This window comes from Hemicordylus capensis, chromosome 2 (assembly GCF_027244095.1).
Source record: "Hemicordylus capensis ecotype Gifberg chromosome 2, rHemCap1.1.pri, whole genome shotgun sequence".
Classification (NCBI taxonomy): Eukaryota; Metazoa; Chordata; class Lepidosauria; order Squamata; family Cordylidae; genus Hemicordylus; species Hemicordylus capensis.
In genome coordinates this window covers 142,561,240-142,583,641 of record NC_069658.1, presented here as the reverse complement: position 1 = coordinate 142,583,641, position 22,402 = coordinate 142,561,240, and the positions used below count along the sequence as shown (strand labels likewise).

The 22,402-nt window shown below is 43.5% G+C and overlaps 1 long non-coding RNA gene across 2 annotated transcripts in view; it reads left to right on the top strand.

Moving 5' to 3' along the window:
- Positions 1 to 21,970, top strand: part of LOC128342139 (uncharacterized) — a 63,983-nt gene extending 42,013 nt beyond the window's left edge. For both annotated transcript variants that reach the window (XR_008314793.1, XR_008314792.1), the window contains one exon: positions 20,285 to 21,970. This is a non-coding gene — a long non-coding RNA (uncharacterized LOC128342139). The remainder of the gene's footprint in view (positions 1 to 20,284) is intronic.
- The last annotated feature ends 432 nt before the right edge of the window (positions 21,971 to 22,402 follow it).

The following is a 22,402-nucleotide window of genomic DNA, read 5'->3' as shown; positions in this document are numbered from 1 at the left end:
AGGTATACTCGGGGATTCTGTGTCAAGTTTCAATAAATTCTTATTGAACTGGGGCACATATTTTATAAAAAGATACAGACTTTGAAGATGTCAGACACCACCAAGGTCATAATTAGTGTGCAGAATTCACTCTTCCAAGGCATGGTGGTGATGATCGTGATATGAAGCTTCCATATATCCAGGCAATGTGCCACTGTACATCAGTTGATGGAGAAAAAGTAGGGGGTGCCTGTGACATTCATGCCTTGTTTCCAAGTGCCTAGAGGCTGCTATTGAAAAGAGAAAGAATGTCAGACTCTTGGACTGATCCGGCAAAGCAGTTCTTAAGGTCCCAAGATTCTAGCCCATGGGGTTCAGAGTTCTGTTGTTTCTGAGGTGTTCTGAGTGTAGATTCTCTGGTAGCAAATGAGATTTTCAAAACAAACCATGAATCCACTCTCATTTGCTACCATAGAATCTACACTCAGACCACCTCAGAAACAACAGAACCCTGTACCCCATGGGTTAGCAACCCCATGGGAGTGGCTGGCACCCTATGTGCACTACACCACCACTCACTCTGGGCCACCCCAGCGCCCTCCAAGTGCACTTATGGGGCTGCTGAAACCTCCATTATACCTTATAGAGAAAAACCTTAAAGATGAGTAAAATTCAACAATTCACCCAAAGCCAGCCCTTTGCCCAATCCCTCTGCAATTTGGGTGGTAGCCTCTACCCATTAGGCACTTAACTTAAACTGAGTAGTACCTCACTGCCTTGCGGGTAGGAGTGGGGTGTAGTTGGCACATGGCAGTTGACAATTGGCACTGTCTAAAAGACAGTCAAAATGAATAGAAGAAATGAAGGTGTGTAAAGAATCCTTGTAAGGATTCATTGAGTAAAAGTTATTATACACCAAAGAATCCGAACACTTGAAAAATAGTGATCACACATTTTGCTCCATAACTCCACTTCTATAAGGGCTAGAGCTTAGCTTTTCTTTTTAAATGAAAGCTGGGAATCTGGGGAAATTAATTGGACAGATCCAAAACCTGAATTGATTCGATTCGGATCAGCAGCGATTCGGATCCAAATCGAATTTGGGGTGATTCGGATGGGTCAGATTCGGATCCAAATCGAATCAGGGCTGTTTCGATTTGGTTACAAATAGAAACACATAAAATCCGAATTGCACATCCCTACAAAAAACCCTATTCTTTATTTCTAGTCTGAATTAGTCATCTTCAGACTATTGTACCTCTGCCTATTGTGTTAAATATCTTTTATATGCTTTTTAACAAGTTTTAGTTCTAATCTTATCCCTTTTGAGTTAACTATTATGTACATAAATAACACAGAGGCCTTTGGACACTGGATACATTTTTAGAAATCTAAATCATAATAGCAGAAAACCTATCTCGATGTAAACGCAGACCGAAAAGGAATTGTGTTTCCATTTCATTGTTCCTCATTTTTGACTTGCAAAAGCCTGGCATTATGATGGGCAGGGTGTGAATGGAGGGAAGTCTAGTTTTGCATATTGCTAGATAGATACTTTATTTACAGCCAATGGCCAAAACAAGCATATTGCTAGGATTATTGGGGCGGCAATGTGTCTCTGCTGCACACATTGCACCCTGCTGTAGGGCCCCTGTTAGTAACAGTCGAGGGTAGAGGGTAGGTTTCTCTCTCACTACAACAGTGACCCCAAGTGCAGTGCTTTCTATCACCCCCCCACTTATAAGTGATTGATTGATTGATTGATTGATTGATTGATTAAGTGCCATCAAGTCGGTGTCAACTCTTAGCGACCACAGATAGATTCTCTCCAGGATGATCTGTCTTCAACTTGGCCTTTAATGTCTCTCGGGGGGCATTCATTATTGTTGTAATCAAGTCCATCCACCTTGCTGCTGGTTGTCCTCTTCTTCTCTTTCCTTCAACTTTCCCCAGCATTATGGACTTCTCAATGGAGCTGGGTTTTTGCTTAATGTGTCCGAAGTATTATAGTTTCAGCCTGGTCTTTTGTGCGATATTGGTCATTACTTATTATTATAAATAAATAATACTCATATTATTTATATAAGTAAATAATTACATATTATTATTATTACTAATTACTTATTACTTATATACATTACTTATAAATAATTAATAAGTAATACTTATTATTACTTATTATATACATTACTTATTATAAGTAAATAATAACAAATTTCTTATGCGGAGAGAAAAAGGGGTGCACTTAGGGAAACTATGGAGGTCAGGGCTGAATCTGCTGCCTGCCTCTGGTGACCCCAGAGGCACGGGTCGTCGCCTGCCTCTGCTCCAGCCTCTGCTCCTGTCTCGGTAGCTACATCCTGGGCCCTTTTTCTTGGTCATTCTAAAGTGTGATGGAATCTTGGGAATTGACTTTTAATAGATTGATGGACAATGATGGAAATTATTTATTTATTTATTTATCAAATTTTTACACAGCCCCAAACATCCATCTCTGGGTGGTTAAATTAGCAGATTGTCTCCCACGGTAGTGTGAATTTTTGCCCTTTAGTAGCCCATATGCTCTGTTACCCTCATGTTTGTCGGACAGTATTCTAAGAAACTTTTATTATGGAGCAATCCTATTGGTGGCAATGCAGCTACAGAATGTTGCATCTGTAGTCATATCATGATATGGGTTTTATTTTTCCAGTTTATTTTTAAATGGTGTGCATTTAAAGGGGCTGTGCAAGAACCTGGAAGATTTGCACAAGTATTATCAAGTTCAGAGCTGGGTCTTTGCCTTCAGTTCTGAATGTTTTTTAGCGGGATTTGCAGATCATGTTTAGAATAAAGGTTATTAGGGCAGAGAGGGCAATTTCACATATTATGCAGAAGTAAACCTCAGTTTGTCACTGATTGTCCACTCAACAGGGAAGCTGTAGCTAATCATGAATCTCTGAAGGATGAATCTGTTTGTATGTTAATTCTGCATGTTGCATTGATTGGTTGATTTTTTATTCCACGTTTCATAAGGCGTCCCAAGGCAGTTACAAAAGTTAAATAAAACTCCATTTAAAAACCACATTAAAGACCTTAAAATCAGTTAAACAGTAAAAACCATAAAACAAAACAGAACAAAAAGCATAAAAAGACAAACAGAAGTAGAAGAGTTGAGAGACCTAGCAGCCCCTAAGGGGTAAAATAAAAACAAATAAAAAGGTATTTTTATACCTGAACAAATAAAAAGCTGCTTTTTTAAAAAAAGCAGCAACAGATGTCATAGAGCAAACATTCACTGGGAGAGCATTCCATAGCCTGGGAGCCACAACAGAGAAGGCCCTGTCCTGTGTGCATGACAATTCAGTCTCTCTCAACATTGGCACATGGAGCAAAGGCATCCCCTGATCACCATGCTGAGTGGGCAGAAACCCTTGGGAGCAGGCGGTCCTTCAGGTATCCAGGGCTCAAACCGTTAAGGCCTTTAAAGATCAGCACTTTGAACTGGATCTGGAAACAAATTGACAGCCAGTGCAGCTCTTTCAAAATAGGTGTAATATGGTCTGAGCGAACAGTTCCAGAGAGAACCCTGGCAGGCAGGGGTGTAGCAAGCTTCCTGGGGGCCAGGGGACAAAGTGTAGCCAGGGGCCCTCCATAGTGCATGCCCCAGTGCCCCAAGCCACGGCCCCTGCATCTGACATCAGACACAAGGGGGCAGGCAAGCCAACCCACCCAAGCCTTCCCCTCCCCGTTCCTCATTTCGGGTATGGTCCAGTTCCTAGAGGCTCGGTGTAGAGCGGGATCCCGCCACCATGGCACTGAGTGGTGCCAGGTGTGGGGTCACCGGGGACTGCCGTCCTCCGGGGGCGGTGGCGGCGGATTGGGTCTGGGCAGCCCTCCTCCAGCGTCTCCTGCATGGCTGCAGCGGCCTCTCTCCGCCTCTCTTCCCTGCTCGGCTTGGCTGTCCGCCCCGTCCCTCTCACTGCTTTGCGCCTCACACTCTCTCTTTTGGATGGATGCAGGTGGGGGAGACAAAATATTTAATGGTGGTCATGTGTCCTGCGCCCTAGAATATGCAGGCACGAAAGGTGGAAGAAGCTGCTTGGCAGGCAGAAGGAAGCAGCGCAGCAGGCTGCTTAGCTCGCAGCTCACCTGGGCAAGCAGGAGAAGAGGGTGACTCATGAGGGCAAGTGGGGACTGGCCTTAGGGGCGTCTCAGATCCTGTGGGCCAGGGGACATTTGTCTTCCCTTGTCCAATGGACACTACGCCTATGCTGGCGGGTTTTTTTAGGAGTAGACATTTAAAAAAGCAAACCCCTAAAGTATATATCTTCGGGGTAAAGTGTCAAGGATCCCAAAGTGAAAACTTTTGATGGTTCTGGATGCTGTCGAAGTGGAGTGTAAGAGAGGGGAAACTGAGGCTTGTTCAGTTTATTGAACAAAGTTACTAAGGTTTATTACTTAACTATTACCAAATTATAAACAATTGTCCTCCTCTGAGTGAAAGATCATCCTAACAGCATCCAGTAAGAAATGCAAACTGACCAGTCTACAGAACTGTTCATTGACATGAACATTCTAAACCCTAACCCTAAACTCAGTCTGATTATGGGTGTGTTTGAAAGAGGGGGATTTATCTGCCACAGTATTGGCTGTAGGCCTATAGCATGATTATACTGCTTTGCAATACACCTCCATTGGTTCCCCTTGATTCAAGAAGTTTGCTCCATCTCCCCTATGACTCACCGTGTTTTTTCCAAGTGGTTCCCAAGAGTTCTTTGAAGCTCATCAACTGATATGAAGGTTTGCCAAAAATAGTCTAAAGTGCAGAGTCTTGCCTTCTCTCCCTCCCTCCCCCTCTTTCTCTCGATCAACTTACATTTCTGCTTTGGATGATGCTTTGCCAAATGCTTCTGATTGCTGGAGAGTTCTCAGAATTCTCTTGCCACTTTTACTGATGTTAGCTGTTTGTTTGGGCAGCCTTTCTCCTTAAGATGACCATGAATAATTTGTATGTGCATATCCCCCTCCAGCTAAAATTTGGAGAACATAATGTGCCTAGATTGCTTTGCATTTACTAGAAACATGTCCATGCTTCACGCACTGACTTCATTCAGATCTACCTACAAAACCTCTCTTGATCTGTGTATCAAAACTATTTCTGTGTAATAGCTAGTTCTCATTATTTTCTTTTTCTTATGCCCAAGAATCCACCACACTCTAGCATCACACCAAGAAGCATAACGAGGGCAAGCAAAGATCAGCATTTGAAGGGGCAGAGGCAGATTCAGTTCTCAGTGGCTCCCACTGAATTCTAATAGACAAAACGAATAGGCTACAATCTCAGTCACACTTGGGAGGCATAATCATAACCTGCCCCCAGCCCAGAAGCTGGTTTAGTTCCACCTGTTTAGTTTTTGATATTTGTTTGTTTTTGGCTGGTCAACGACCATAATAAAAGCTATTCTGCTCTCCACCCAACTGGCTCCATTCCCCCTGAGTGCACCCATTACTTTCTTCTAAGGTATGGCTGACATTCCGTTGATTTATTTCTTGTTATAGGAAAATGCTGCACTTGGGGGACAAAATGTGCCTATCCATGTCTGACAGTGGATGATCTGGTCTCCACTGACAGTGATTCCATGGGAGCAATGTGAGATGTGCACGGAGAACCTTTACAATTGTACCCCGGAGATCATGCAATATAAACCCCTGACTCCACAATACTTGCTGCTAAGCACTGTACTGCTGGTCTATATATTATATTAGACTATATATTAGTCTCTATATAACAATGGGCAAGTCTGGAAATATGTTCTGACCCCACCCACTCACATGTGATTAGGGGCATAAGCACCCCTCTCCACAGCCCAGCATGACATTGTAGTTTTTATAATTATGGGGAGCAGTTTGGAAGGAGCAACCTGCATTGTGATTATGAAAACTGGAATGGCATCTCAGGAAGCAGAATAGGATGCGTGCACTCACTTCCCTAATCACACGTGGATGTGGCTGATTCAGATGTATAATCCAATCTGGCCCAAAGTCAGTTCCCAACATTTTGCCACAATTCACCATGACCTCGAAATGAAACCCAGGATTGGGCTATACAGATAAGAGCATGGAAAGTTCTCATTGGTTGGAATTGCCAAAAGCAGGAAACAGGTTCAGATCCCATTGCCAAGGTGTCCTCAAATACCCTTCTTTACTGCTTCCCATATACGTAAATGATTGCCATTCATTGCTGTGAATAAAAATAACACACTGCACTTCGAGGTATCAGTTTAATACCAGTGTCATAGTTTCTCCTATAATGTTCTGGGAATTGTAGTTTTGTGAGGTTGCTGAGAAATCTCTGTTAGCAATCCTTAGCCTCCAGCATAGAACTACAGGTTTTCCCCAAAGAGAGGGCATAGGCCAGTTTAAGTCTATGGTAAATAAAAGCAACCCCCCCCCCACAAGAACAAGCAAATAACAGTAAGGAAACACCAATAGCCACTACTGCAAAGAAGCTCGTCCAAGATTAATAGGGACAGTTGCTCTCCTCCTGATAAATATGAGAGCCATCATTTTAAAGGGTTCCTCTTCAACCAGTTAACAGGGATTGTGAGATGCTTGGAGTAATGGTACAGTGGAAGGAAGTTTTGTACACACAACACAAAGTCTCCATTGGTTTACAGAAAACTAGGGATGGAACACACTGTTCTCATCCCAAGATCACCGGAACACCCACCCACACTTCTGGACTGTTATGAGCTAAATGGAAGAGAAACTAAATGTAGGAGCATTTTGTGTTGAAACAATCAAAACTCAATCAGCCTGGCCACAGTGTCGGTCTGCTGATATGATTTGAAATAGAAGAGGATGTTTGTTCTTTTGGTATCTAGAAAAAGCAGAATGGTCCTATAAAATGAAAGGAGTTCAAAATTCCCCCTCCTCCTCCTCCTCCTTCTCATCATCATCATCATCATCATCATCATCATCATCAGGAAATGGCATTCACTCCCTAAATGCCTGCCTACAGGCAGTAATGGACTGGATGAAGGATAACAAATTGAAGCTGAATCCAAGCAAGACGGAGGTGCTCATTGCGGGGGATCAGAATTTAAGGGATGAGTTAGATCTTCCTGTGCTGGATGAGGTTACACTCCCCCAGAAGAAACAAGTACGCAGCTTGGGAGTGCTCTTGGATCCAGGCCTCACCATGGTATCTCAGGTGGAGGCTATGGCCAGGAGCGCTTTCTATCAGCTTTGGCTGATTCGACAGCTGCGTCCATTCCTTGAAGAGAACTATTTCAAAACAGTGGTGCACCAGCTGGTAACCTTCAGTCTCGACTACTGCAATACGCTCTACGTGGGGCTTTCTTTGTACATAGTTCGGAAACTTCAGTTAGTTCAAAATGTGGCAGCCAGATTGGTCTCTGGGGTAATCTGGAGAGACCATATTATGCCTCCCTTAAAACAGCTGCACTGGCTGCCAATATGTTTCCGGGCAAAATACAAAGTGCTGGTTATTTCCTTTAAAGCTCTGAACAGCTTGGGTCTGGGCTAGCTTAGAGAGCGCCGCCTTCGGCATGATCCCCATCGCTCATTGAAGTCATCTGGAGAGGTCCATCTCCAGCTACCACCGGTATGTCTGGTGGCGACTCAGAACCGGACTTTTTCTGTAGCTGCTCCTGGTCTATAGAATGCACTCCCGGCAGATATCCGCAGTTTAGGCTTGCTGTCAGCCTTTAAGAGAGCCCTAAAAACTTATTTGTTTGGCCTGGCCTTCCAAGGCTTGCAAAGTGTTGTTGTTTTTTAAAAGTATTTTAATTGGTTTTAATTGTTTTTGAATTGTTTGTATATTGTTTTTAGCACTGTATTTTGAATTGTGTGTTTTTATGTCTTTTAAAAGTTGTTGTACACCACCCAGAGCCTCTGGATGGGGCAGTTTATAAATGTAACAAATTAAATACATCCATCCATCCATCCATGCATACATACATACTAACCACTGTGCATGAAATGGCAGGCTATGCACTAATTCATGCCTTCATTTATATTTTGTGCATTCCTGCATATGCATCTATATGCATGTGGACTAGAGTTGAATCACATATTGCACCACCCCACCCTTAGATATTTCACTTTTAGATACTTGTACCACAATAATAGCAGTTGTGGTACCAGTGTGTGTATGGTAACAATTTTTTAAAAAGACATTTGCAAAATCTCCCTGAAAGGTATAATCGGAACAGTGCTTTATCAGCACAGGTACCAAAAAGAAAAAGGAAAAAAGGGGGTGGGATTGCCCCTCATAAATATAAACAGTTGGAGCATATGAGTCTGTCATGCCCTGGCAAGGGTGGTCTGGGGCAGGGTGGGGGGAAGTAGTGGAGGGACATGAGGCCAGCTAGTGAGTTTATGGTAGAAGCAAGTTTTGAAAACGGAAGTTCCTGATTCATCATAGTTCAATCTCTTAGCCACTATGCAATGCCAAGATTATGGTTTCAGTATGAAAAATCCCATATATGCTCTAAATGTCACTCTTCTTATGAATATATCTGTTTGCTCTTTCCTGCCATGTCCCTGGACGTGTCTGAAGGAGATTATCTTGCTGTGCATGTTTATATAAATCAACATAATAAAAAACAAACAGTTTTCTCATTAGCTGTGCAGTCTGCAAAGGTCGAATAAACCTCCCAAGATTTTGCCATGGGGGACAAAAAGAGGGTGAGGGAAGAAAAAAGGAGATTGGTTTCCATAGGGGACTCATGAGTAATATTATGCTCTTTAATAAACCTGGTGAAATTATCCCTTTTGACATCTCATATTTATTGTTTTAATCTACTTGTGTGCTATCTACCATAAGTTTATTGTGTACGAATATTCCCATGTACTAACTGCATATAAGAAGTAATGCTGTAGAGAAGTTCACTAGGCTATTCAAAGTCCCTAGTTAACCTTGAAGCCCCAAGGAGAAATATCAAGTGCTAGAATGATACTACCAGACTCTCTTCTATTCCCCACAAGAGCTGGGTTGGGAGTGAGTGAACAGCACTGATGAAGGACATCTAGGATAGTGATTTTCATAGTGATTTTCAGTTGAATCACGTACGGCACTAACTCACCTTTAGATATTTCACTGTTAGAGACTTGTACCCCAAGAACGGCGGTTGTGGTACCTGTGTGTGCATGGTAACAAAAATTTAAAATACATTTGCAAAATCTCCCTGAAAGGCATAATCTTTGGCAATGGACACAAATTGCAACAGCCACTGAGTGGGCATGGTGGGTGTAGGTGTGTCCATAGGCATTAGTGGTCCTCCTGACTGCATGTCCTTTCCCCTTCTCTATACAAGTTGCTGTGGTAAATTCAAAGGGAAAGGGGGCCTGCAATTCTCAAATTAAAGCCCCTTACCAAGCCAGACAGTCCTCCATCAATGGTTCTCTTGCTGCTTTGGTGTCATGGCTCATGACTCAGACACGTCTGGATTTGAGAAGGTGACCCTGAGACTGTGGTGGACATTTCCCCTTTGCACTCTCTCAGGAAGCAACGATTGTTCAGAAAACCTCACAGATGAAGGATTTCCCCTCCAGTACTGTACTGTACTCCATCACCTGATGCCAAAAGCATCCTGAGACACAAATATCCAGAAACTCCTCCATCTCTTGGCATGCTGCCTTCACCACCATTCTAGTCCTTGGGCAACAGTGGATATATCAGGAGACACATCCACCTTGCTTTGAATTCTGAGAGTGCTACCACTTTAACTGAGGGTTGCTCTTCCCCAGGGAGGAGGGTCCAAGACCACACATCTCCTTGCAGCATTATTTCAGCCCTCAGCGGGCTTCTGACCAGTACTGGAGTAACACTGTAGGCTACTTCATTGTTAGCCTTACCCTTCTGGAACCGAAATGTCTCTTCAGAGAAACCTGAAGAGTGTTTCAGGGTTCCTCCCAAAGAAAAATCATTTTCTAAGAGAATGACAGGGTTCCTCCCGAGAACAAACTTTTGGAGAATTTTCTCAAATAGATTCTCCAAAACTCTTCTATCAAATTTTGATGCATGGTCTTGCCAGTTGGGCGATCGCTGAAATGAGGTAGGTGGACCAAGATAAGCTGAAGCAAGATCAACTAGCCAGTCCTCGAACGAAGATAACCAATAACCCATGATCAGGACGTAAGGTACTCTCCACTGTTCAACAGTCACCAGATAGTGCTGCCTCTGAGGGCCTGGGCCTTGAGCAAGAAGCATGCCACTCTTTGTCCTCCTTGCTCTGCTTCTTCCTCCCCTCCCTGCTCCCAGTTTACTTCCACTTCTGCCTTAATCCCTGTATCAAAAATCCCTGAGTCTGCACTTGAAGAATCATAGCCCAGGAAACTGCTGCACCACTTTAACTGGAGTGCTCTCACAGGCTAAGATATGAAATCTACTCCTGTGTCAATAAGTGATGGATCTGGTCTGTGGGGTATAGAAGGTCCAGATTCAATCGCTGACATCTCCAATTAAAAAGGATCAGGTAGTGGGTGATGAGAGAGACTCGGCTTGAGACCCTGGAGAGTACCTGCCAGTCAGAGTAGTCAATACTAGGCGAAATGGATTGATGCTCTGACATGCTGTAATATAGCTTCTTATGTGTTTGATATAGGAAGTGTTAGAGGTTGTTGATTTTTACCCACAATAGGTAAAACAGCAGAGCACGAAGGAATGAGCACACACTCCAGTTACAGAGTAGGTAGCAGAGGATGGTTTGGATATTGCAGCTGTTTAGAGAAAACACATGGAGATCCTTGTATGACTAAACACTAAATATTTATTGGTTAAATACACTTAGATAGGAAAGACCTATCTCTAATCTAAAGGACTACATAATGGATAGGTAAGGAGAGAGAGAGAGGTTTCCATCTGCTCTCTAGGAGGAAAGGAAGGATTGTGACTCAGCACAGGAACTGCTGCAGAGTCAGTTCAGGGGTCATAGAGTAGGGACAGATAGGGAGACCCTGACTCACTGTCTCTACTCCCAATGCCCCTAGTGGTCGTTAGGACAGTTGGTGCAAAAGGTCGATGCACTGGAAGTTCATCTCCAACAGGAAGAGGCTTGAAGACCAGCTTTTGTGGTGGTAAGCTATCATTCTCTCCCTCGCCCTGGCACCCCCAGAGGATGGGGAAACAAATGTCTCCCTATGTGAAACATAAAGTGACACTGTTCTTGCATGATGACTGTACCACCTCACCATTACATGTATGATTTAACTACTGTGATATTGTGTGCCTTAGCAGACAGGCAAAGGCATTTCCACTGACAAAAAGCTAATCACCTTCTAAGCCAATAGGCCCCATCCTTCTCTAACTGCTCAGTGGGTGAGAAAGATAAAAGGCTTATAGCAGTTTTCAGCCTCTATCAAATAGCAGTTTGGGCCTTTCCAGATGACAGTATCCTCCCTGCACGCCCCCCCGGGTTATTCTTAGCATTGCATTAATGCCAGCTCTGCTTCATGTCTGTGGCATGATAACCTGTCTCCACATAATGCATGGGAGGGAGGTAGCCTTGCTGTGGAGGACTGAGCGGGAGATAGCCTTTGTGTTTCTTTCTTTTGGGGGGCGCGGAAAGAGGGAGAAAGCACACTTTCATGCTGGAGAGCGGAGAGTGCACTGCCTCTAAAGTTAAAGAAAATATCTTATGTGCAGTATATGGGTTATCTTTTGCTCTGAAGGAGGTAGCCTTACTGTTCTGTTCTTGTTTTTATAAAAAAGAAAGAAAAAGAAAGGGAGAAGAGTAGTCTCATGTTGGAGAGGGAGTGTGCACAGGCTCCAGAGAACTAAACTAAAGGGGGAGAGAAAAAACTGGCGAAGACTTCTGAAATGGTGGAGCAATTGTGTTGGGGCAGGGAGGGGAGGCTAGACACCTTGCTGGTGTTCAGTATGACTGTTCTATGGTTTCGAAAGATTCCTTGAATGCTCCAGCACTTTAGTACAACAAGTGTCATAAAATAGCATGGGCATGGAGGACAGTATTGTGTAGTGCAGCTCCAGTGATGTTGTTGGGTATGACCTTCTGATGTTCTTGCAGTGGGCCATATATTATACTAATAATATAAATAGTGCTAATATTGCACTTTGGATACTAGGAAATGTTCCCCATGACAGATGTGGTGAAAAGCCATTCTGATCTCCTGCAACAAATAAGTGACAGCTGCACTTTTTCTGGGCAGTGAAACAATCATTGCTGCACTACAAACATATAGTGGGGGTATACTGTCACAGCTTCTTTCAAAGAATAATGGTGGATTGACAATTGGTGAGGGTATTGAGGAATTTCTGTTTCTCAGAAACAGAGTTCCCAGGGATTGCAGTTTAGGTGTGTATCACATATATATGACCTGTTTCATCTCACTTGTCTGGCAGGGTGTGTGTATGTGTGTCACCCAAACTGGGATGTCTTGTAAATTGCAGGACCTTTGACAACTAGCCTTAAGTGCTCAAGTGCTTTTCCCATTCAAGAAGTGATTCCATAGAGACTGTATGATTTAGCCCCAATACTTGCCACCAAAGATCAGAGTAAAAGTTGGTTCTGGATAAATGCAAAAGAGGAATAGCACAGTATGTAATACAGTGTGTGTGTACACACACACACGCGCGCGCACACCCACCCACCCCTTGGAGTGCTAATCAGATAGGGTGCAAGTTGACGATTCTGCAGACAAACAATACACTGATATGTAAGAACAAGAGAGTTATGCTTAAAACAAGCCAGCTTTTCACATTAGTTAAACCTCAAAGAGAATTCATTTTCAGGCACTGCTTGTTAGAAAAGAGGTAAAAATTGGGAAGAGTTCAGAGGGGAGCAATGAAAGCGATAGACGGATGGACAATAAGGCTCTGACTATTGAAGGAAAGGTGAAGGGAGCTCAATGTGTTTCATCAAGGGAAAAGAGAATTGAACAGAGGAAGAAATATTTAGAAATGCCAAAATGGCTGCTTCAGAGATGAAAGGCATGGGGACCAATTATTTATACTAGTCAGTGAAGATGGGAATGGAGTATATTTTAGGCTGCAGGAAGGAAAGCTTAATAGAGTACGAACATGGTCCTTTATATCTAAAACAATTAGAATGGTTGGCATCAGAGAATGGCAAGGTTGGGTGTTTGCTTGGACCCCTCAAACCTTCAGAGGATCCACGGTCCCTACAACTGTTACTGTGGTCAATTTGCCTTTAAAAAGCACACCAGTTTCAAGGCCAAACTAGATGAGGTGATGGAAAAGATCTCTGTGTGGATTTCCAAGCTCCTGTAATTTTTTGGCAAGTAGCATCTTTGGGAGATGTGTGCAATGGAGAAAGGGTGCACTGCAGAGCAAACGATTACAGTCCTGCAGTCCTGGTCGGAATTATCTGCCCTTATTTGTGGTTTCAGTTAGCCAAATTTTAAAGAGGTCTGGTTGTGGATCTCTTCCATCTCATCTGGTTTGACCCTCCCTTTGCACAGAGTGCTGAACAAACTTGGAATCAGCTTGAAATAATTCTTAGTTTCCCCTGCCTCTTCTGGTGTAAGGTGTCCCCATGAAGGTGCCTTGTCTGGAAAGGAAAGATTGTGCCATCGAGTCAGTGTTGACTCCTGGTGGCCACAGAGCCATGTGGTTTTCTTGGTAGAATACAGGAGTGGTTCACTATTGCCTTTCTCCTGTGCAGTATGAGATGATGCCTTTTGCCATGGTCACTGAAGTGAGCATCCACCTCCAGCACTTTCCTATATCACTGTTGCCCGATGTAGGTGACTACAAATATATATTTACTAAGCACAGTCTGGGAAGCGCACCAGTGGGGATATGAACTAACAGCCTCTTGCTCCCTCGGCAAGCAGCTTCTCTGCAGTGTCACCACAGCTGAGGGCCCCCCAAATCCTAAAGCTGCCCCTGCCCTGCTTAACATGCCGTACAAGGATTCTAACATGTTGTCAATTCTGGATACATATTCAAAATAGTATTCATAACAGCTCTATATTAAGGAGACTCATTCTTTCCCCCAGACAGTGTCCTGGGCTAAAAGTATATTTTATTTATTTATTCGATTTCTATACTGCCCTTCCAAAAATGGCTCAGGGCAGTTTACACAGAGAAATAACAAATAAATAAGATGGCTCCCTGTCCCCAAAGGGCTCACAATCTAAAAATAAAGATAAGATAGACACCAGCAACAGGTGGATAGGGCCAGTTACTCTCCCCCTGCTAAATAAAGAGAATCACCACATTAAAAGGTGCCTCTTTGCCAAGTTAGCAGGGGTTTACCTACTTTACCCAGCTTACAGGCTCTAATACAGGCAAAACCTGCTGGTGTGAAAGGTTGTGGAGCAGCATGTATTTTCAGGGCAAAACATACACAATCTAAGAAGAGATGCAACATTAAAATGTGGAATAATGTTCGGTCCCCAAACCCTGGGAGATCATTTTACATACAGGCGAAATTGTGGTCAAAATACTTGCATGCCAGCTACTGCAGGGCTCTAATTGGGAGCCCCAAAAGTTGGGCAACAATTATCTGTCTCCACTGCTGGTGGTTGGAACCAAGATACCATAGACCAAAAAGTGATTCTAGAGAGCAAATCCTGTGGCACTCCTGGCTGTGCAACTCCAAGACCTGATGCACTCCCTCAGTCTGGAGAACTAGTTACTGAGAAAAGCCGCTGAGGCTGTTCCCTGCCCTTCCAGATTATTTCTCTCTTCAGTTCCCAGTTGTCTACCTCACACCCATCTCCTGATTGGTTTTCTGCCTTTCCCCTTCCTTCAATCCTGGAAACTGAGGCATTTGCTTGTCCTCCTTCCTGGACTACAAACTCCATCCCAACTGGCCTCCTCGTCCTTCAGGTACCTGCAGCATTTCCAGGTGTTACAGACTTGACCCCACCAACAGTTAGGACCAGATGTCTGCCTTTAACATCCTTTTGATTAAATTTTGGTGGAGCCATTAATGGGGATGGTGGATAAAATTGCCTTATAGACCATATTTGACCTGTGGGCTGACAGTTGGTAATCACTGCTGTAAACAATTGGTGTATAGCAATAGCAATAGCAATAGCACTTACATTTATATACCGCTCTATAGCTGGAAGCTCTCTAAGCGGTTTACAATGATTTTAGCATATTGCCCCCCAACATTCTGGGTACTCATTTTACCGACCTCAGAAGGATGGAAGGCTGAGTCAACCTTGAGCCCCTGGTCAGGATCGAACTTGAAACCTTCTGGTTACAGGGCGGCAGTTTTACCACTGCGCCTCCAGGGGCTCACTTGCTTTCTAAAAACTCTTCATGCACAAGACTCAATCGTACCCTGTATGGCTGGGGTACGATTGAGTCTTGTGCATGAAGAGTTTTTAGAAAGCAAGTGAAATCTTGGCTTTTTACCCAGGCTTTTATATGTGTGCTTTTGTTGCTTTTGTTTTTGTTATATGCTTTGTTTTTGTATTTTATGGTTATATTGTACATGTGTTTTTAAATTTTTTAAATTAGATTTGTATTTTTATATTCCATTGTAATATTTTTATTTTAAATGTTTTGTAAACCACCTTGAGATTGTTTTAATGAAAGGAGGTACAGAAATATAATAAATAAATAAATAAAACAAAACAAATCTGTCTAAATATTTTCCATTGGATTAAAAACTCAGAAGAGGTTAGAAAACTATTGGAGATGGCATTTGGCCTGCTGGTAATCGGACTGACCTTTTGCTGGCTTTTGAGTAGTTCCAGAAGGCTAAATTACTGTTCAGAATATCCAGCTGTTCTTCCACCTCCTTAAAAAAACAGGTTAGCCTCCCATCAGAGAGTAACGGTAGGGTTTCCAAGGGAAGCAGGACCTTGTCCACTTTCCAATTGCTACAGACCAAAGCTTGCAGTCAGAGTGATAATGTCACTGCAGACACCTTTTGAAAATAGTATAAAAGAGCTGCCATCAACCCTGCTTGACCTCTGTAAAGTAGAGCCTCTCTATTTTCCGTGCTCCTTAGTGCCTTTTTATTCCACCCCTTTATCTGTCCTGCAAAATTTCCACTGTCGGTCCTGCTCAAGTCCTTGCCATGACACACCTCATGTCGACATTCCAGCTGCTGTCACACAGCTCTGGTACTATAAGCCACATGAGAAGAAGACGTTCTTGTTGTAATTTGTGATTGTTTAGCAAAGCACCAAGAGGATGCTGCCCACGCCAGTTACGAAGTACAGTGGTCCCTCGACTTACGATGTTAATCCGTTCCGAACGCACATTCGGAGGTTGAAATTTTCGTAAGTCGAAGGGTGCATCCACGGAGGTCTGAAAACATTCGTAAGTCGAGGAAGCTGCATCTAAAAATTCGTAGGTCGAGTAAGCCGCATCTAAAACGGCAACGACTTCCGGTCTTTTTTGTCATTCGTACCTCGAAAACATCGTAAGTCGAGTAGTTCGTAGGTCGAGGGACCACTGTAGTGCAGAGCCTTATTGTTGCAGTTAGTCAAGAACAAGCATAGAGATTGTAGTGCAGTATAAATAGGATTTATTAGGTTAAGCATGTTTGAGACAGGAAAGACCTAGCCTAATTATGAGCCACATCGTGAACAGGAGGGGGGAAGAGAAAAATGCTCCCATCTGCTCTCCAAGGAGAAAGGAAGTAGAACTGATTCACTACAGGAAATACTTGAGGAGTCAAGGCAGGGGTCATAGAGTAGAGGCAAAGCAGGGACAGGTATGGGGACCCTCACTAACTACCTCTACTCCCAATGCCCCTAGTGGTCATTAGGATAGTTGGTGCAAAAGGTTGATGCACTAGAAATCCATTTCCAACAATTCTACATTGTATCTGGAGAGCTGGTCTGGGGAGGAGAGCTGGTCTTGTAGTAGCAAGCATGAATTGTCCCCTTTGCTAAGCAGAGTTTTCCCTGGTTGCATTTGAATGGGAGACTACATGTGTGAGCACTGGAAGATATTCCTCTCAGGGGATGGGGATGCTCTGGGGAGAGCATCTAGGTTCCAAGTTTCCTCCCTGGCATCTCCAAGATAGGGCTGAGAGAGACTCCTGCCTACAACCTTGGAGGAGCTGCTGCCAGTCTGTGTAGACAACACTGACCTAGATGGACCAATGGTCTAACTTGATTAGGCAACCTCTTTGTTCCCCTTGGGGGTGTCTGTGGTGATACAGGCTCCAGCAGCCTTCATGATCTGTCACAGTTGCTGCCTGGCTACACCCACCCATATGATACTTGTGCTAATCTATTGCACATGTCCCAACAAATAAACTCTGTGCCTTTTTTTCTTAGTAAAAAAATTTCAGCATGATGATCCGAATCCTATATCAAAAACAGCTGGTTTCTGTGACCCAGGAAGAAGTGTTTTGCAGTCCAGATACTTCTTAAGCCACCTGGAGGTGTGTATTCCTGTCAGTATCCAATTGCACAGGCGAGCTGCTGAAGCGTAGGACTAAGATCGAGCTGTGGATCTTCTGGATTTGCAGGAGTCTTGGTTCCTATGTTGTAATAGCTCTCTTGTGCAATTGGATATGGACATACCTCTGTAGTTTAGATCTCGAGGAGATTCTCACAGTAGGGCAAAAGTGGGCTAAGGGAGCCTAGCCCGCTTTTGCCCAATTGTCTGCTGCCACGGGAGCCGTGCTAACCCCATCTTTTTGAGCGTGTGTTGCCGCGCTGTGGCTCTGCGCCATGGCAACACACAAGGAGATCCCCGCCGGGAGGCTGAAACAAGCCTCCTGGCTCTGGGGGTCTCTCCAGGATTCACTGCGCGCTCGCAGACTTCTGCCGGCTCTGTGACGGGCAGCTGATCTGGCTGCCCAAGGCTGCTTTCCTGCTCGTCTGCAGGGGAGGGCAGGCTAAGCCCGCTCTCCCCGCAAAACCCTTCCCAGTGAGACTCGCCTCCTTGTCTTTGCCATGAACTCGCTGGATAGCCTTAGGCAAGTCATTATCAAGATACTAATACTAATACTGACCTGCCTGACCTGCCTGCCAGGGTTATTGAGACAATGTTCATGAAGTCTTTTAAATGCTCTGATATGCGAAATAAATGTTTGTCTTACTAGTTTTTCCACTTCCTAGCAAGTTATCTAATGGCACAGCGGGGAAATGACTTGCCTAGCAAGCATGAGGTTGCTGGTTCGAATCCCCGCTGGTGTGTTTCCCAGGCTATGGAAAACACCTATATTGGGCAGCAGCGATATAGGAAGGTGCTGAAAGGCATCATCTCATACTGTGCGGGAGATGGCAATAGTAAACCCCTCCTGTATTATACCAAAGACAACCACAGGGCTCTGTGGTCGCCAGGAGTCGACACCGACTCGACAGCACACTTTTCCTTTTCCTTTTCCTTTAGCATGTGAAACTTGCATTCTGGAGGGGTACTTCTCCAAGAGAGGCACATCTCTCTCCCAAATCCAAGCATAAGCATAAGAAAAGGCAACCAAATTCTTACAGCCCAATCTTCTGCCTTGCACATGGGTTGACTTGCCCTGGGCTGGAATTCTAGGAGGTGAACTTAATGGCCCATGTTTTGAATGTTTCATTTTAGATTGCTTTAGTAATCTGCAATGTCTTAGGCTCTCTGTGATCCAGATTTCAGCATTCTGCATGGTCTGGGAATACTTAACCATTTTGGGACAGATCTTGAATCCCTGGTTTTGAGGAAGAGGTGCACAAATATCTCACTCTACTAGTAATCGGAGTGTTCTGGACTCCTTGTGTATCATATTTCTGCTTCTTGGCTTATATGGGAGTAGTTTAGCCATTTTGAGGTACATTTTTGAATCCCCTGTTCAGGGGAGAAATGTACAAATGTCAATTTCTTAGATTTATAGCTCCTTGTATACATATATCATGTTTAAGTCTGTAAGTCATGGGAAGTACCCTGTTTTTCAAAAAGAACCTTGTAAGCAAAATCAGAGAGTGAGGCCTGAGCAGTTTTGCATGTACAGGTGGACCTCACTATGTGTGGTACTGCTATTTGCAGTTCCATGTATCTGTGGATGTCTAAGTGACACCCAACTTCATTATCCATGCATACAAGAAGGTTAAAACCCACATATCCACAGCTCCTAGATGGCCAGAAATGACATTGGAGGTCATTTCCCAGCTGTAGTTTTGTCAATAGGAACCATTTTGTGGCTCTTTTGTGTGTAAGAAACAAAAACAAAACCTCCCTCCCCCATGATTTTTCATGGAAAAATTGGGAATTTGGGACTTGCGGTGGGGGTGTGTGTGTGTGAGATGCAGGGTCACTACAGCTGCCTGCCGCTTCCCTGCACCGCTCACACTGGCTCCCGGCCCCTCTGCTTCTGCTGGGGTCAAGAGTTTCCTGGGCTTGAGCACCTCCTTTGTCATGAAACCTGCTGCCTGTTACGATCTTCTGGAGAGGTCCGGTTACAGTTGCCACCGGCTCGTTTAGTGGCGACCTAGGACTGGGCTTTCTCTGCGGCTGCCCCAGGGCTTTGGAATATGCTCCCTGCTGAAATAAGAGTAACTCCTTCTCTGTTTGTTTCCTGGAAGAACCTCAAGGCTCTCCTGTTTTCGCAGGCTGTTAATTAGAATTCAGTTTAATCATTTAAAGAACTTTTTAAAATAACTATTTTGTTCTCTTGTTTTTATTGTGGCATGTATTTTGATCTGTGACTTTTAAATATTTTAAATTTTGTATACCGCCTAGAGATGTACATATCAGGTGGTATAAAGCCATGACTGATTAAATAAATAAATAAATAGATAGATAAATTAAAAAAAAAGATTTATCTCGGTCACCTGATGTTGTGCACCACATGACCTCTCAAAGTTTATTTTCTCAGACCTTTTCTTAAGGAGTGCCTCTTTTTATTCTTGCTTCCATTTCTTGTCTCTCTTTGAAGTTTCCTTTCCTTGTATTAAGTCCCCTATGCTGGAGTTTGGAACATAATTTCTTGGTGGTGGCACCCACCTTTTGCAACTCCCTTAGGTCTCCCCCCCTCACCTTTTTTTATTTATTTTTTGCCACTGGGTTGCGATTTTTAAGATTTGATTTGTACAGCTTTTCTAGATGCTTAATCAGCTTTTAATCTTTAAAAACAGGATTTACATTATTTTGTAGTCTATGCTTTAGTGAACACCCAATGTTGTTCTGTTATTTGGAATAACGTATTTAGAAAAGCAATTCAGAAGTCCATAGTTAATTTCTCCCCAGATCAAGCCATTAAAAAGGGGGAGGCAAGAGAGCTTTTATGTGGCAGCCAGGACTCGCCATAATGCAATGCCAACGTGGGGATATGTGGATTCTTTATGAAGAGAGCAGTGCCCCCAGCTAACGCTACCACATTCTTATATTGATCCAAAGTTGCTTATTTTTCAGCTGACTTCTACTGGAGGCCATTCTCTAAGCTGGGAAGTTGAAAATAAAACATGAGCATGTGTGAAGTCTCACCAGAGGGAATGCTGCAGCTGCTTTGTTTTTAAAGTGAGAAGTTTTGGAGCTATTATTATTATTATTATTATTATTATTATTATTATTAGTAGTAGTAGTAGTAGTAGTAGTAGTTGTTGTTATTGTTGTTGTTGTTGTTGTTGTTGTTGTTGTAGCCTTTCCTACTTCCAGTGGCTGGGGATGATGGGAGCTTAGTCCCACAGTATTTGAGGATCCAAGGTTGAGACTCCTGGTATAGTGGGGAGAGAGGACAGCCTCACAGCCTTTTCTGGGTCTGAGATGGTTTCTGTTATCAAGCAGTCCAAATGGGCTGTCAGGCTGCTTAAATCAGGGGCTAGTACAGAAGTAAGTGGAACTTGAGCATGATTGAATGAATCTGGGCTACAGTATCAGCTGTTGCGCTCAGAAGCCAAGGGCCTAACATTTGAATAGGTCCTGAAGAGAATGGGGGAAGCAGTCTAATTTGCAAGTCTATTTTGAGACAGTGCCAAGAATCTCCATGGCACTTTACAATATAAACAAACAATACATGAATAAAAAAAATCTAAGGCCCTGCCATACCCCAAGAAGCTTAGAGTCTAAAGTGTAGGTTCTCTTAGGCTCTTAGGGTCTTTTCACACATTCTGGAAAAACATACTTCTAAGTACATAGAGGAGCTCTTTTCATGATCAGTGAGAAGAGCTCCAAGGCGGTCTGCAGAGAAGGTGAGTTTAGCCTACCTTGCCTGCAGATGATCTCCTGTAACCAGTAAGGTGTGCGTGTGTGCATACGCTCACATGGTTTTTGATGTCTGATCAGTTAATTTTAGATCCCGCTCAAGTTGAACCAGGAAGGCCCCCACTTCGAATGCACATGTGCACACACAGCCTTGATACTGCCGCTCAGAACAATTGGAGAGAACACAATTAGAGAGAACACTGCTAGGCGGGTGGATTGCCTGCCCACATGAGTGGCAGCTTCCCCTGCAGCTCCGGGGGTTGGGGTGCCGGGATGTGCTGCCACACATTGCCCCCCCCCGCTCCAATAATGCACCGTGTGAGTGTGTGGTGTTTTATTGGGATCCCCCTGCCCTCCCCCAATGTGCCAGCTTTGGCTGCGGCTGACACACGATCGAAAAAATGAGGTCAAGGGAGCGCTTGCTCCCTTAACCTCCTTTAAGAGGGAGACTTCACAGGTGAGTTTGCCACCGTGTAGCCACCAATATCGGGCCTGATCTGGGCAGTTCACACCAGCATGCAAAACTGGGCTGGGCTCCCTTAGCCTGGTTTTGCATGCTCGTGTGAATAGCCTCAGAATGTGAATGTGGCAAATGGGTATTTGAAAACATGCGTGTCCTACAGGTCTGTGTGTCAGAAAGCCAGGATTGGCTGTGACTCCCTTCTTAGAGTACGCTTGATGGCAAACCCACATTTGCTGTTCTGTAAGGTGTGATAATGTCTGTAAATGTAGAAATACAAACAATTCTAAAGACGCCAGATTCAATAGATGTGTAACTGTTGACTAAGATGTAATCAAAACTGCAGCTTGGGAGCATGTGCTTTTAAATAAAGCGGAGTAACACTTTTCACAGTAATTAACACCTGCACAGCTTTATTAAATTTTTCTTTCAATAAACTTCAGCCTGTCTCTTGTGTTCACACCAGTTTTTGTCAAAAATATTTTAGTAGCACAGTAATTCTCAAGCTGGGCCATACTAGTGAGCCATAAGAGAGAAGTAAGTTGCTGTGAGAGACAAATTAATTGAAAGGTTCTGTGAGCCCAAAGTACAGGTGAAACTCGAAAAATTAGAATATTGTGCAAAAGTTCATTAATTTCAGTAATGCAAATTAAAAGGTGAAACTGATATATGAGATAGACGCATTACATGCAAAGCGAAATAAGTCAAGCCTTAATTTGTTATAATTGTGATGATCATGGCGTACAGCTCATGAGAACCCCAAATCCACAATCCCTGAAAATTAGAATATTACATGAAACCAATAAAACAAGGATTGTAAATAGAACAATATCGGACCTCTGAAAAGTATAAGCATGCATATGTATTCA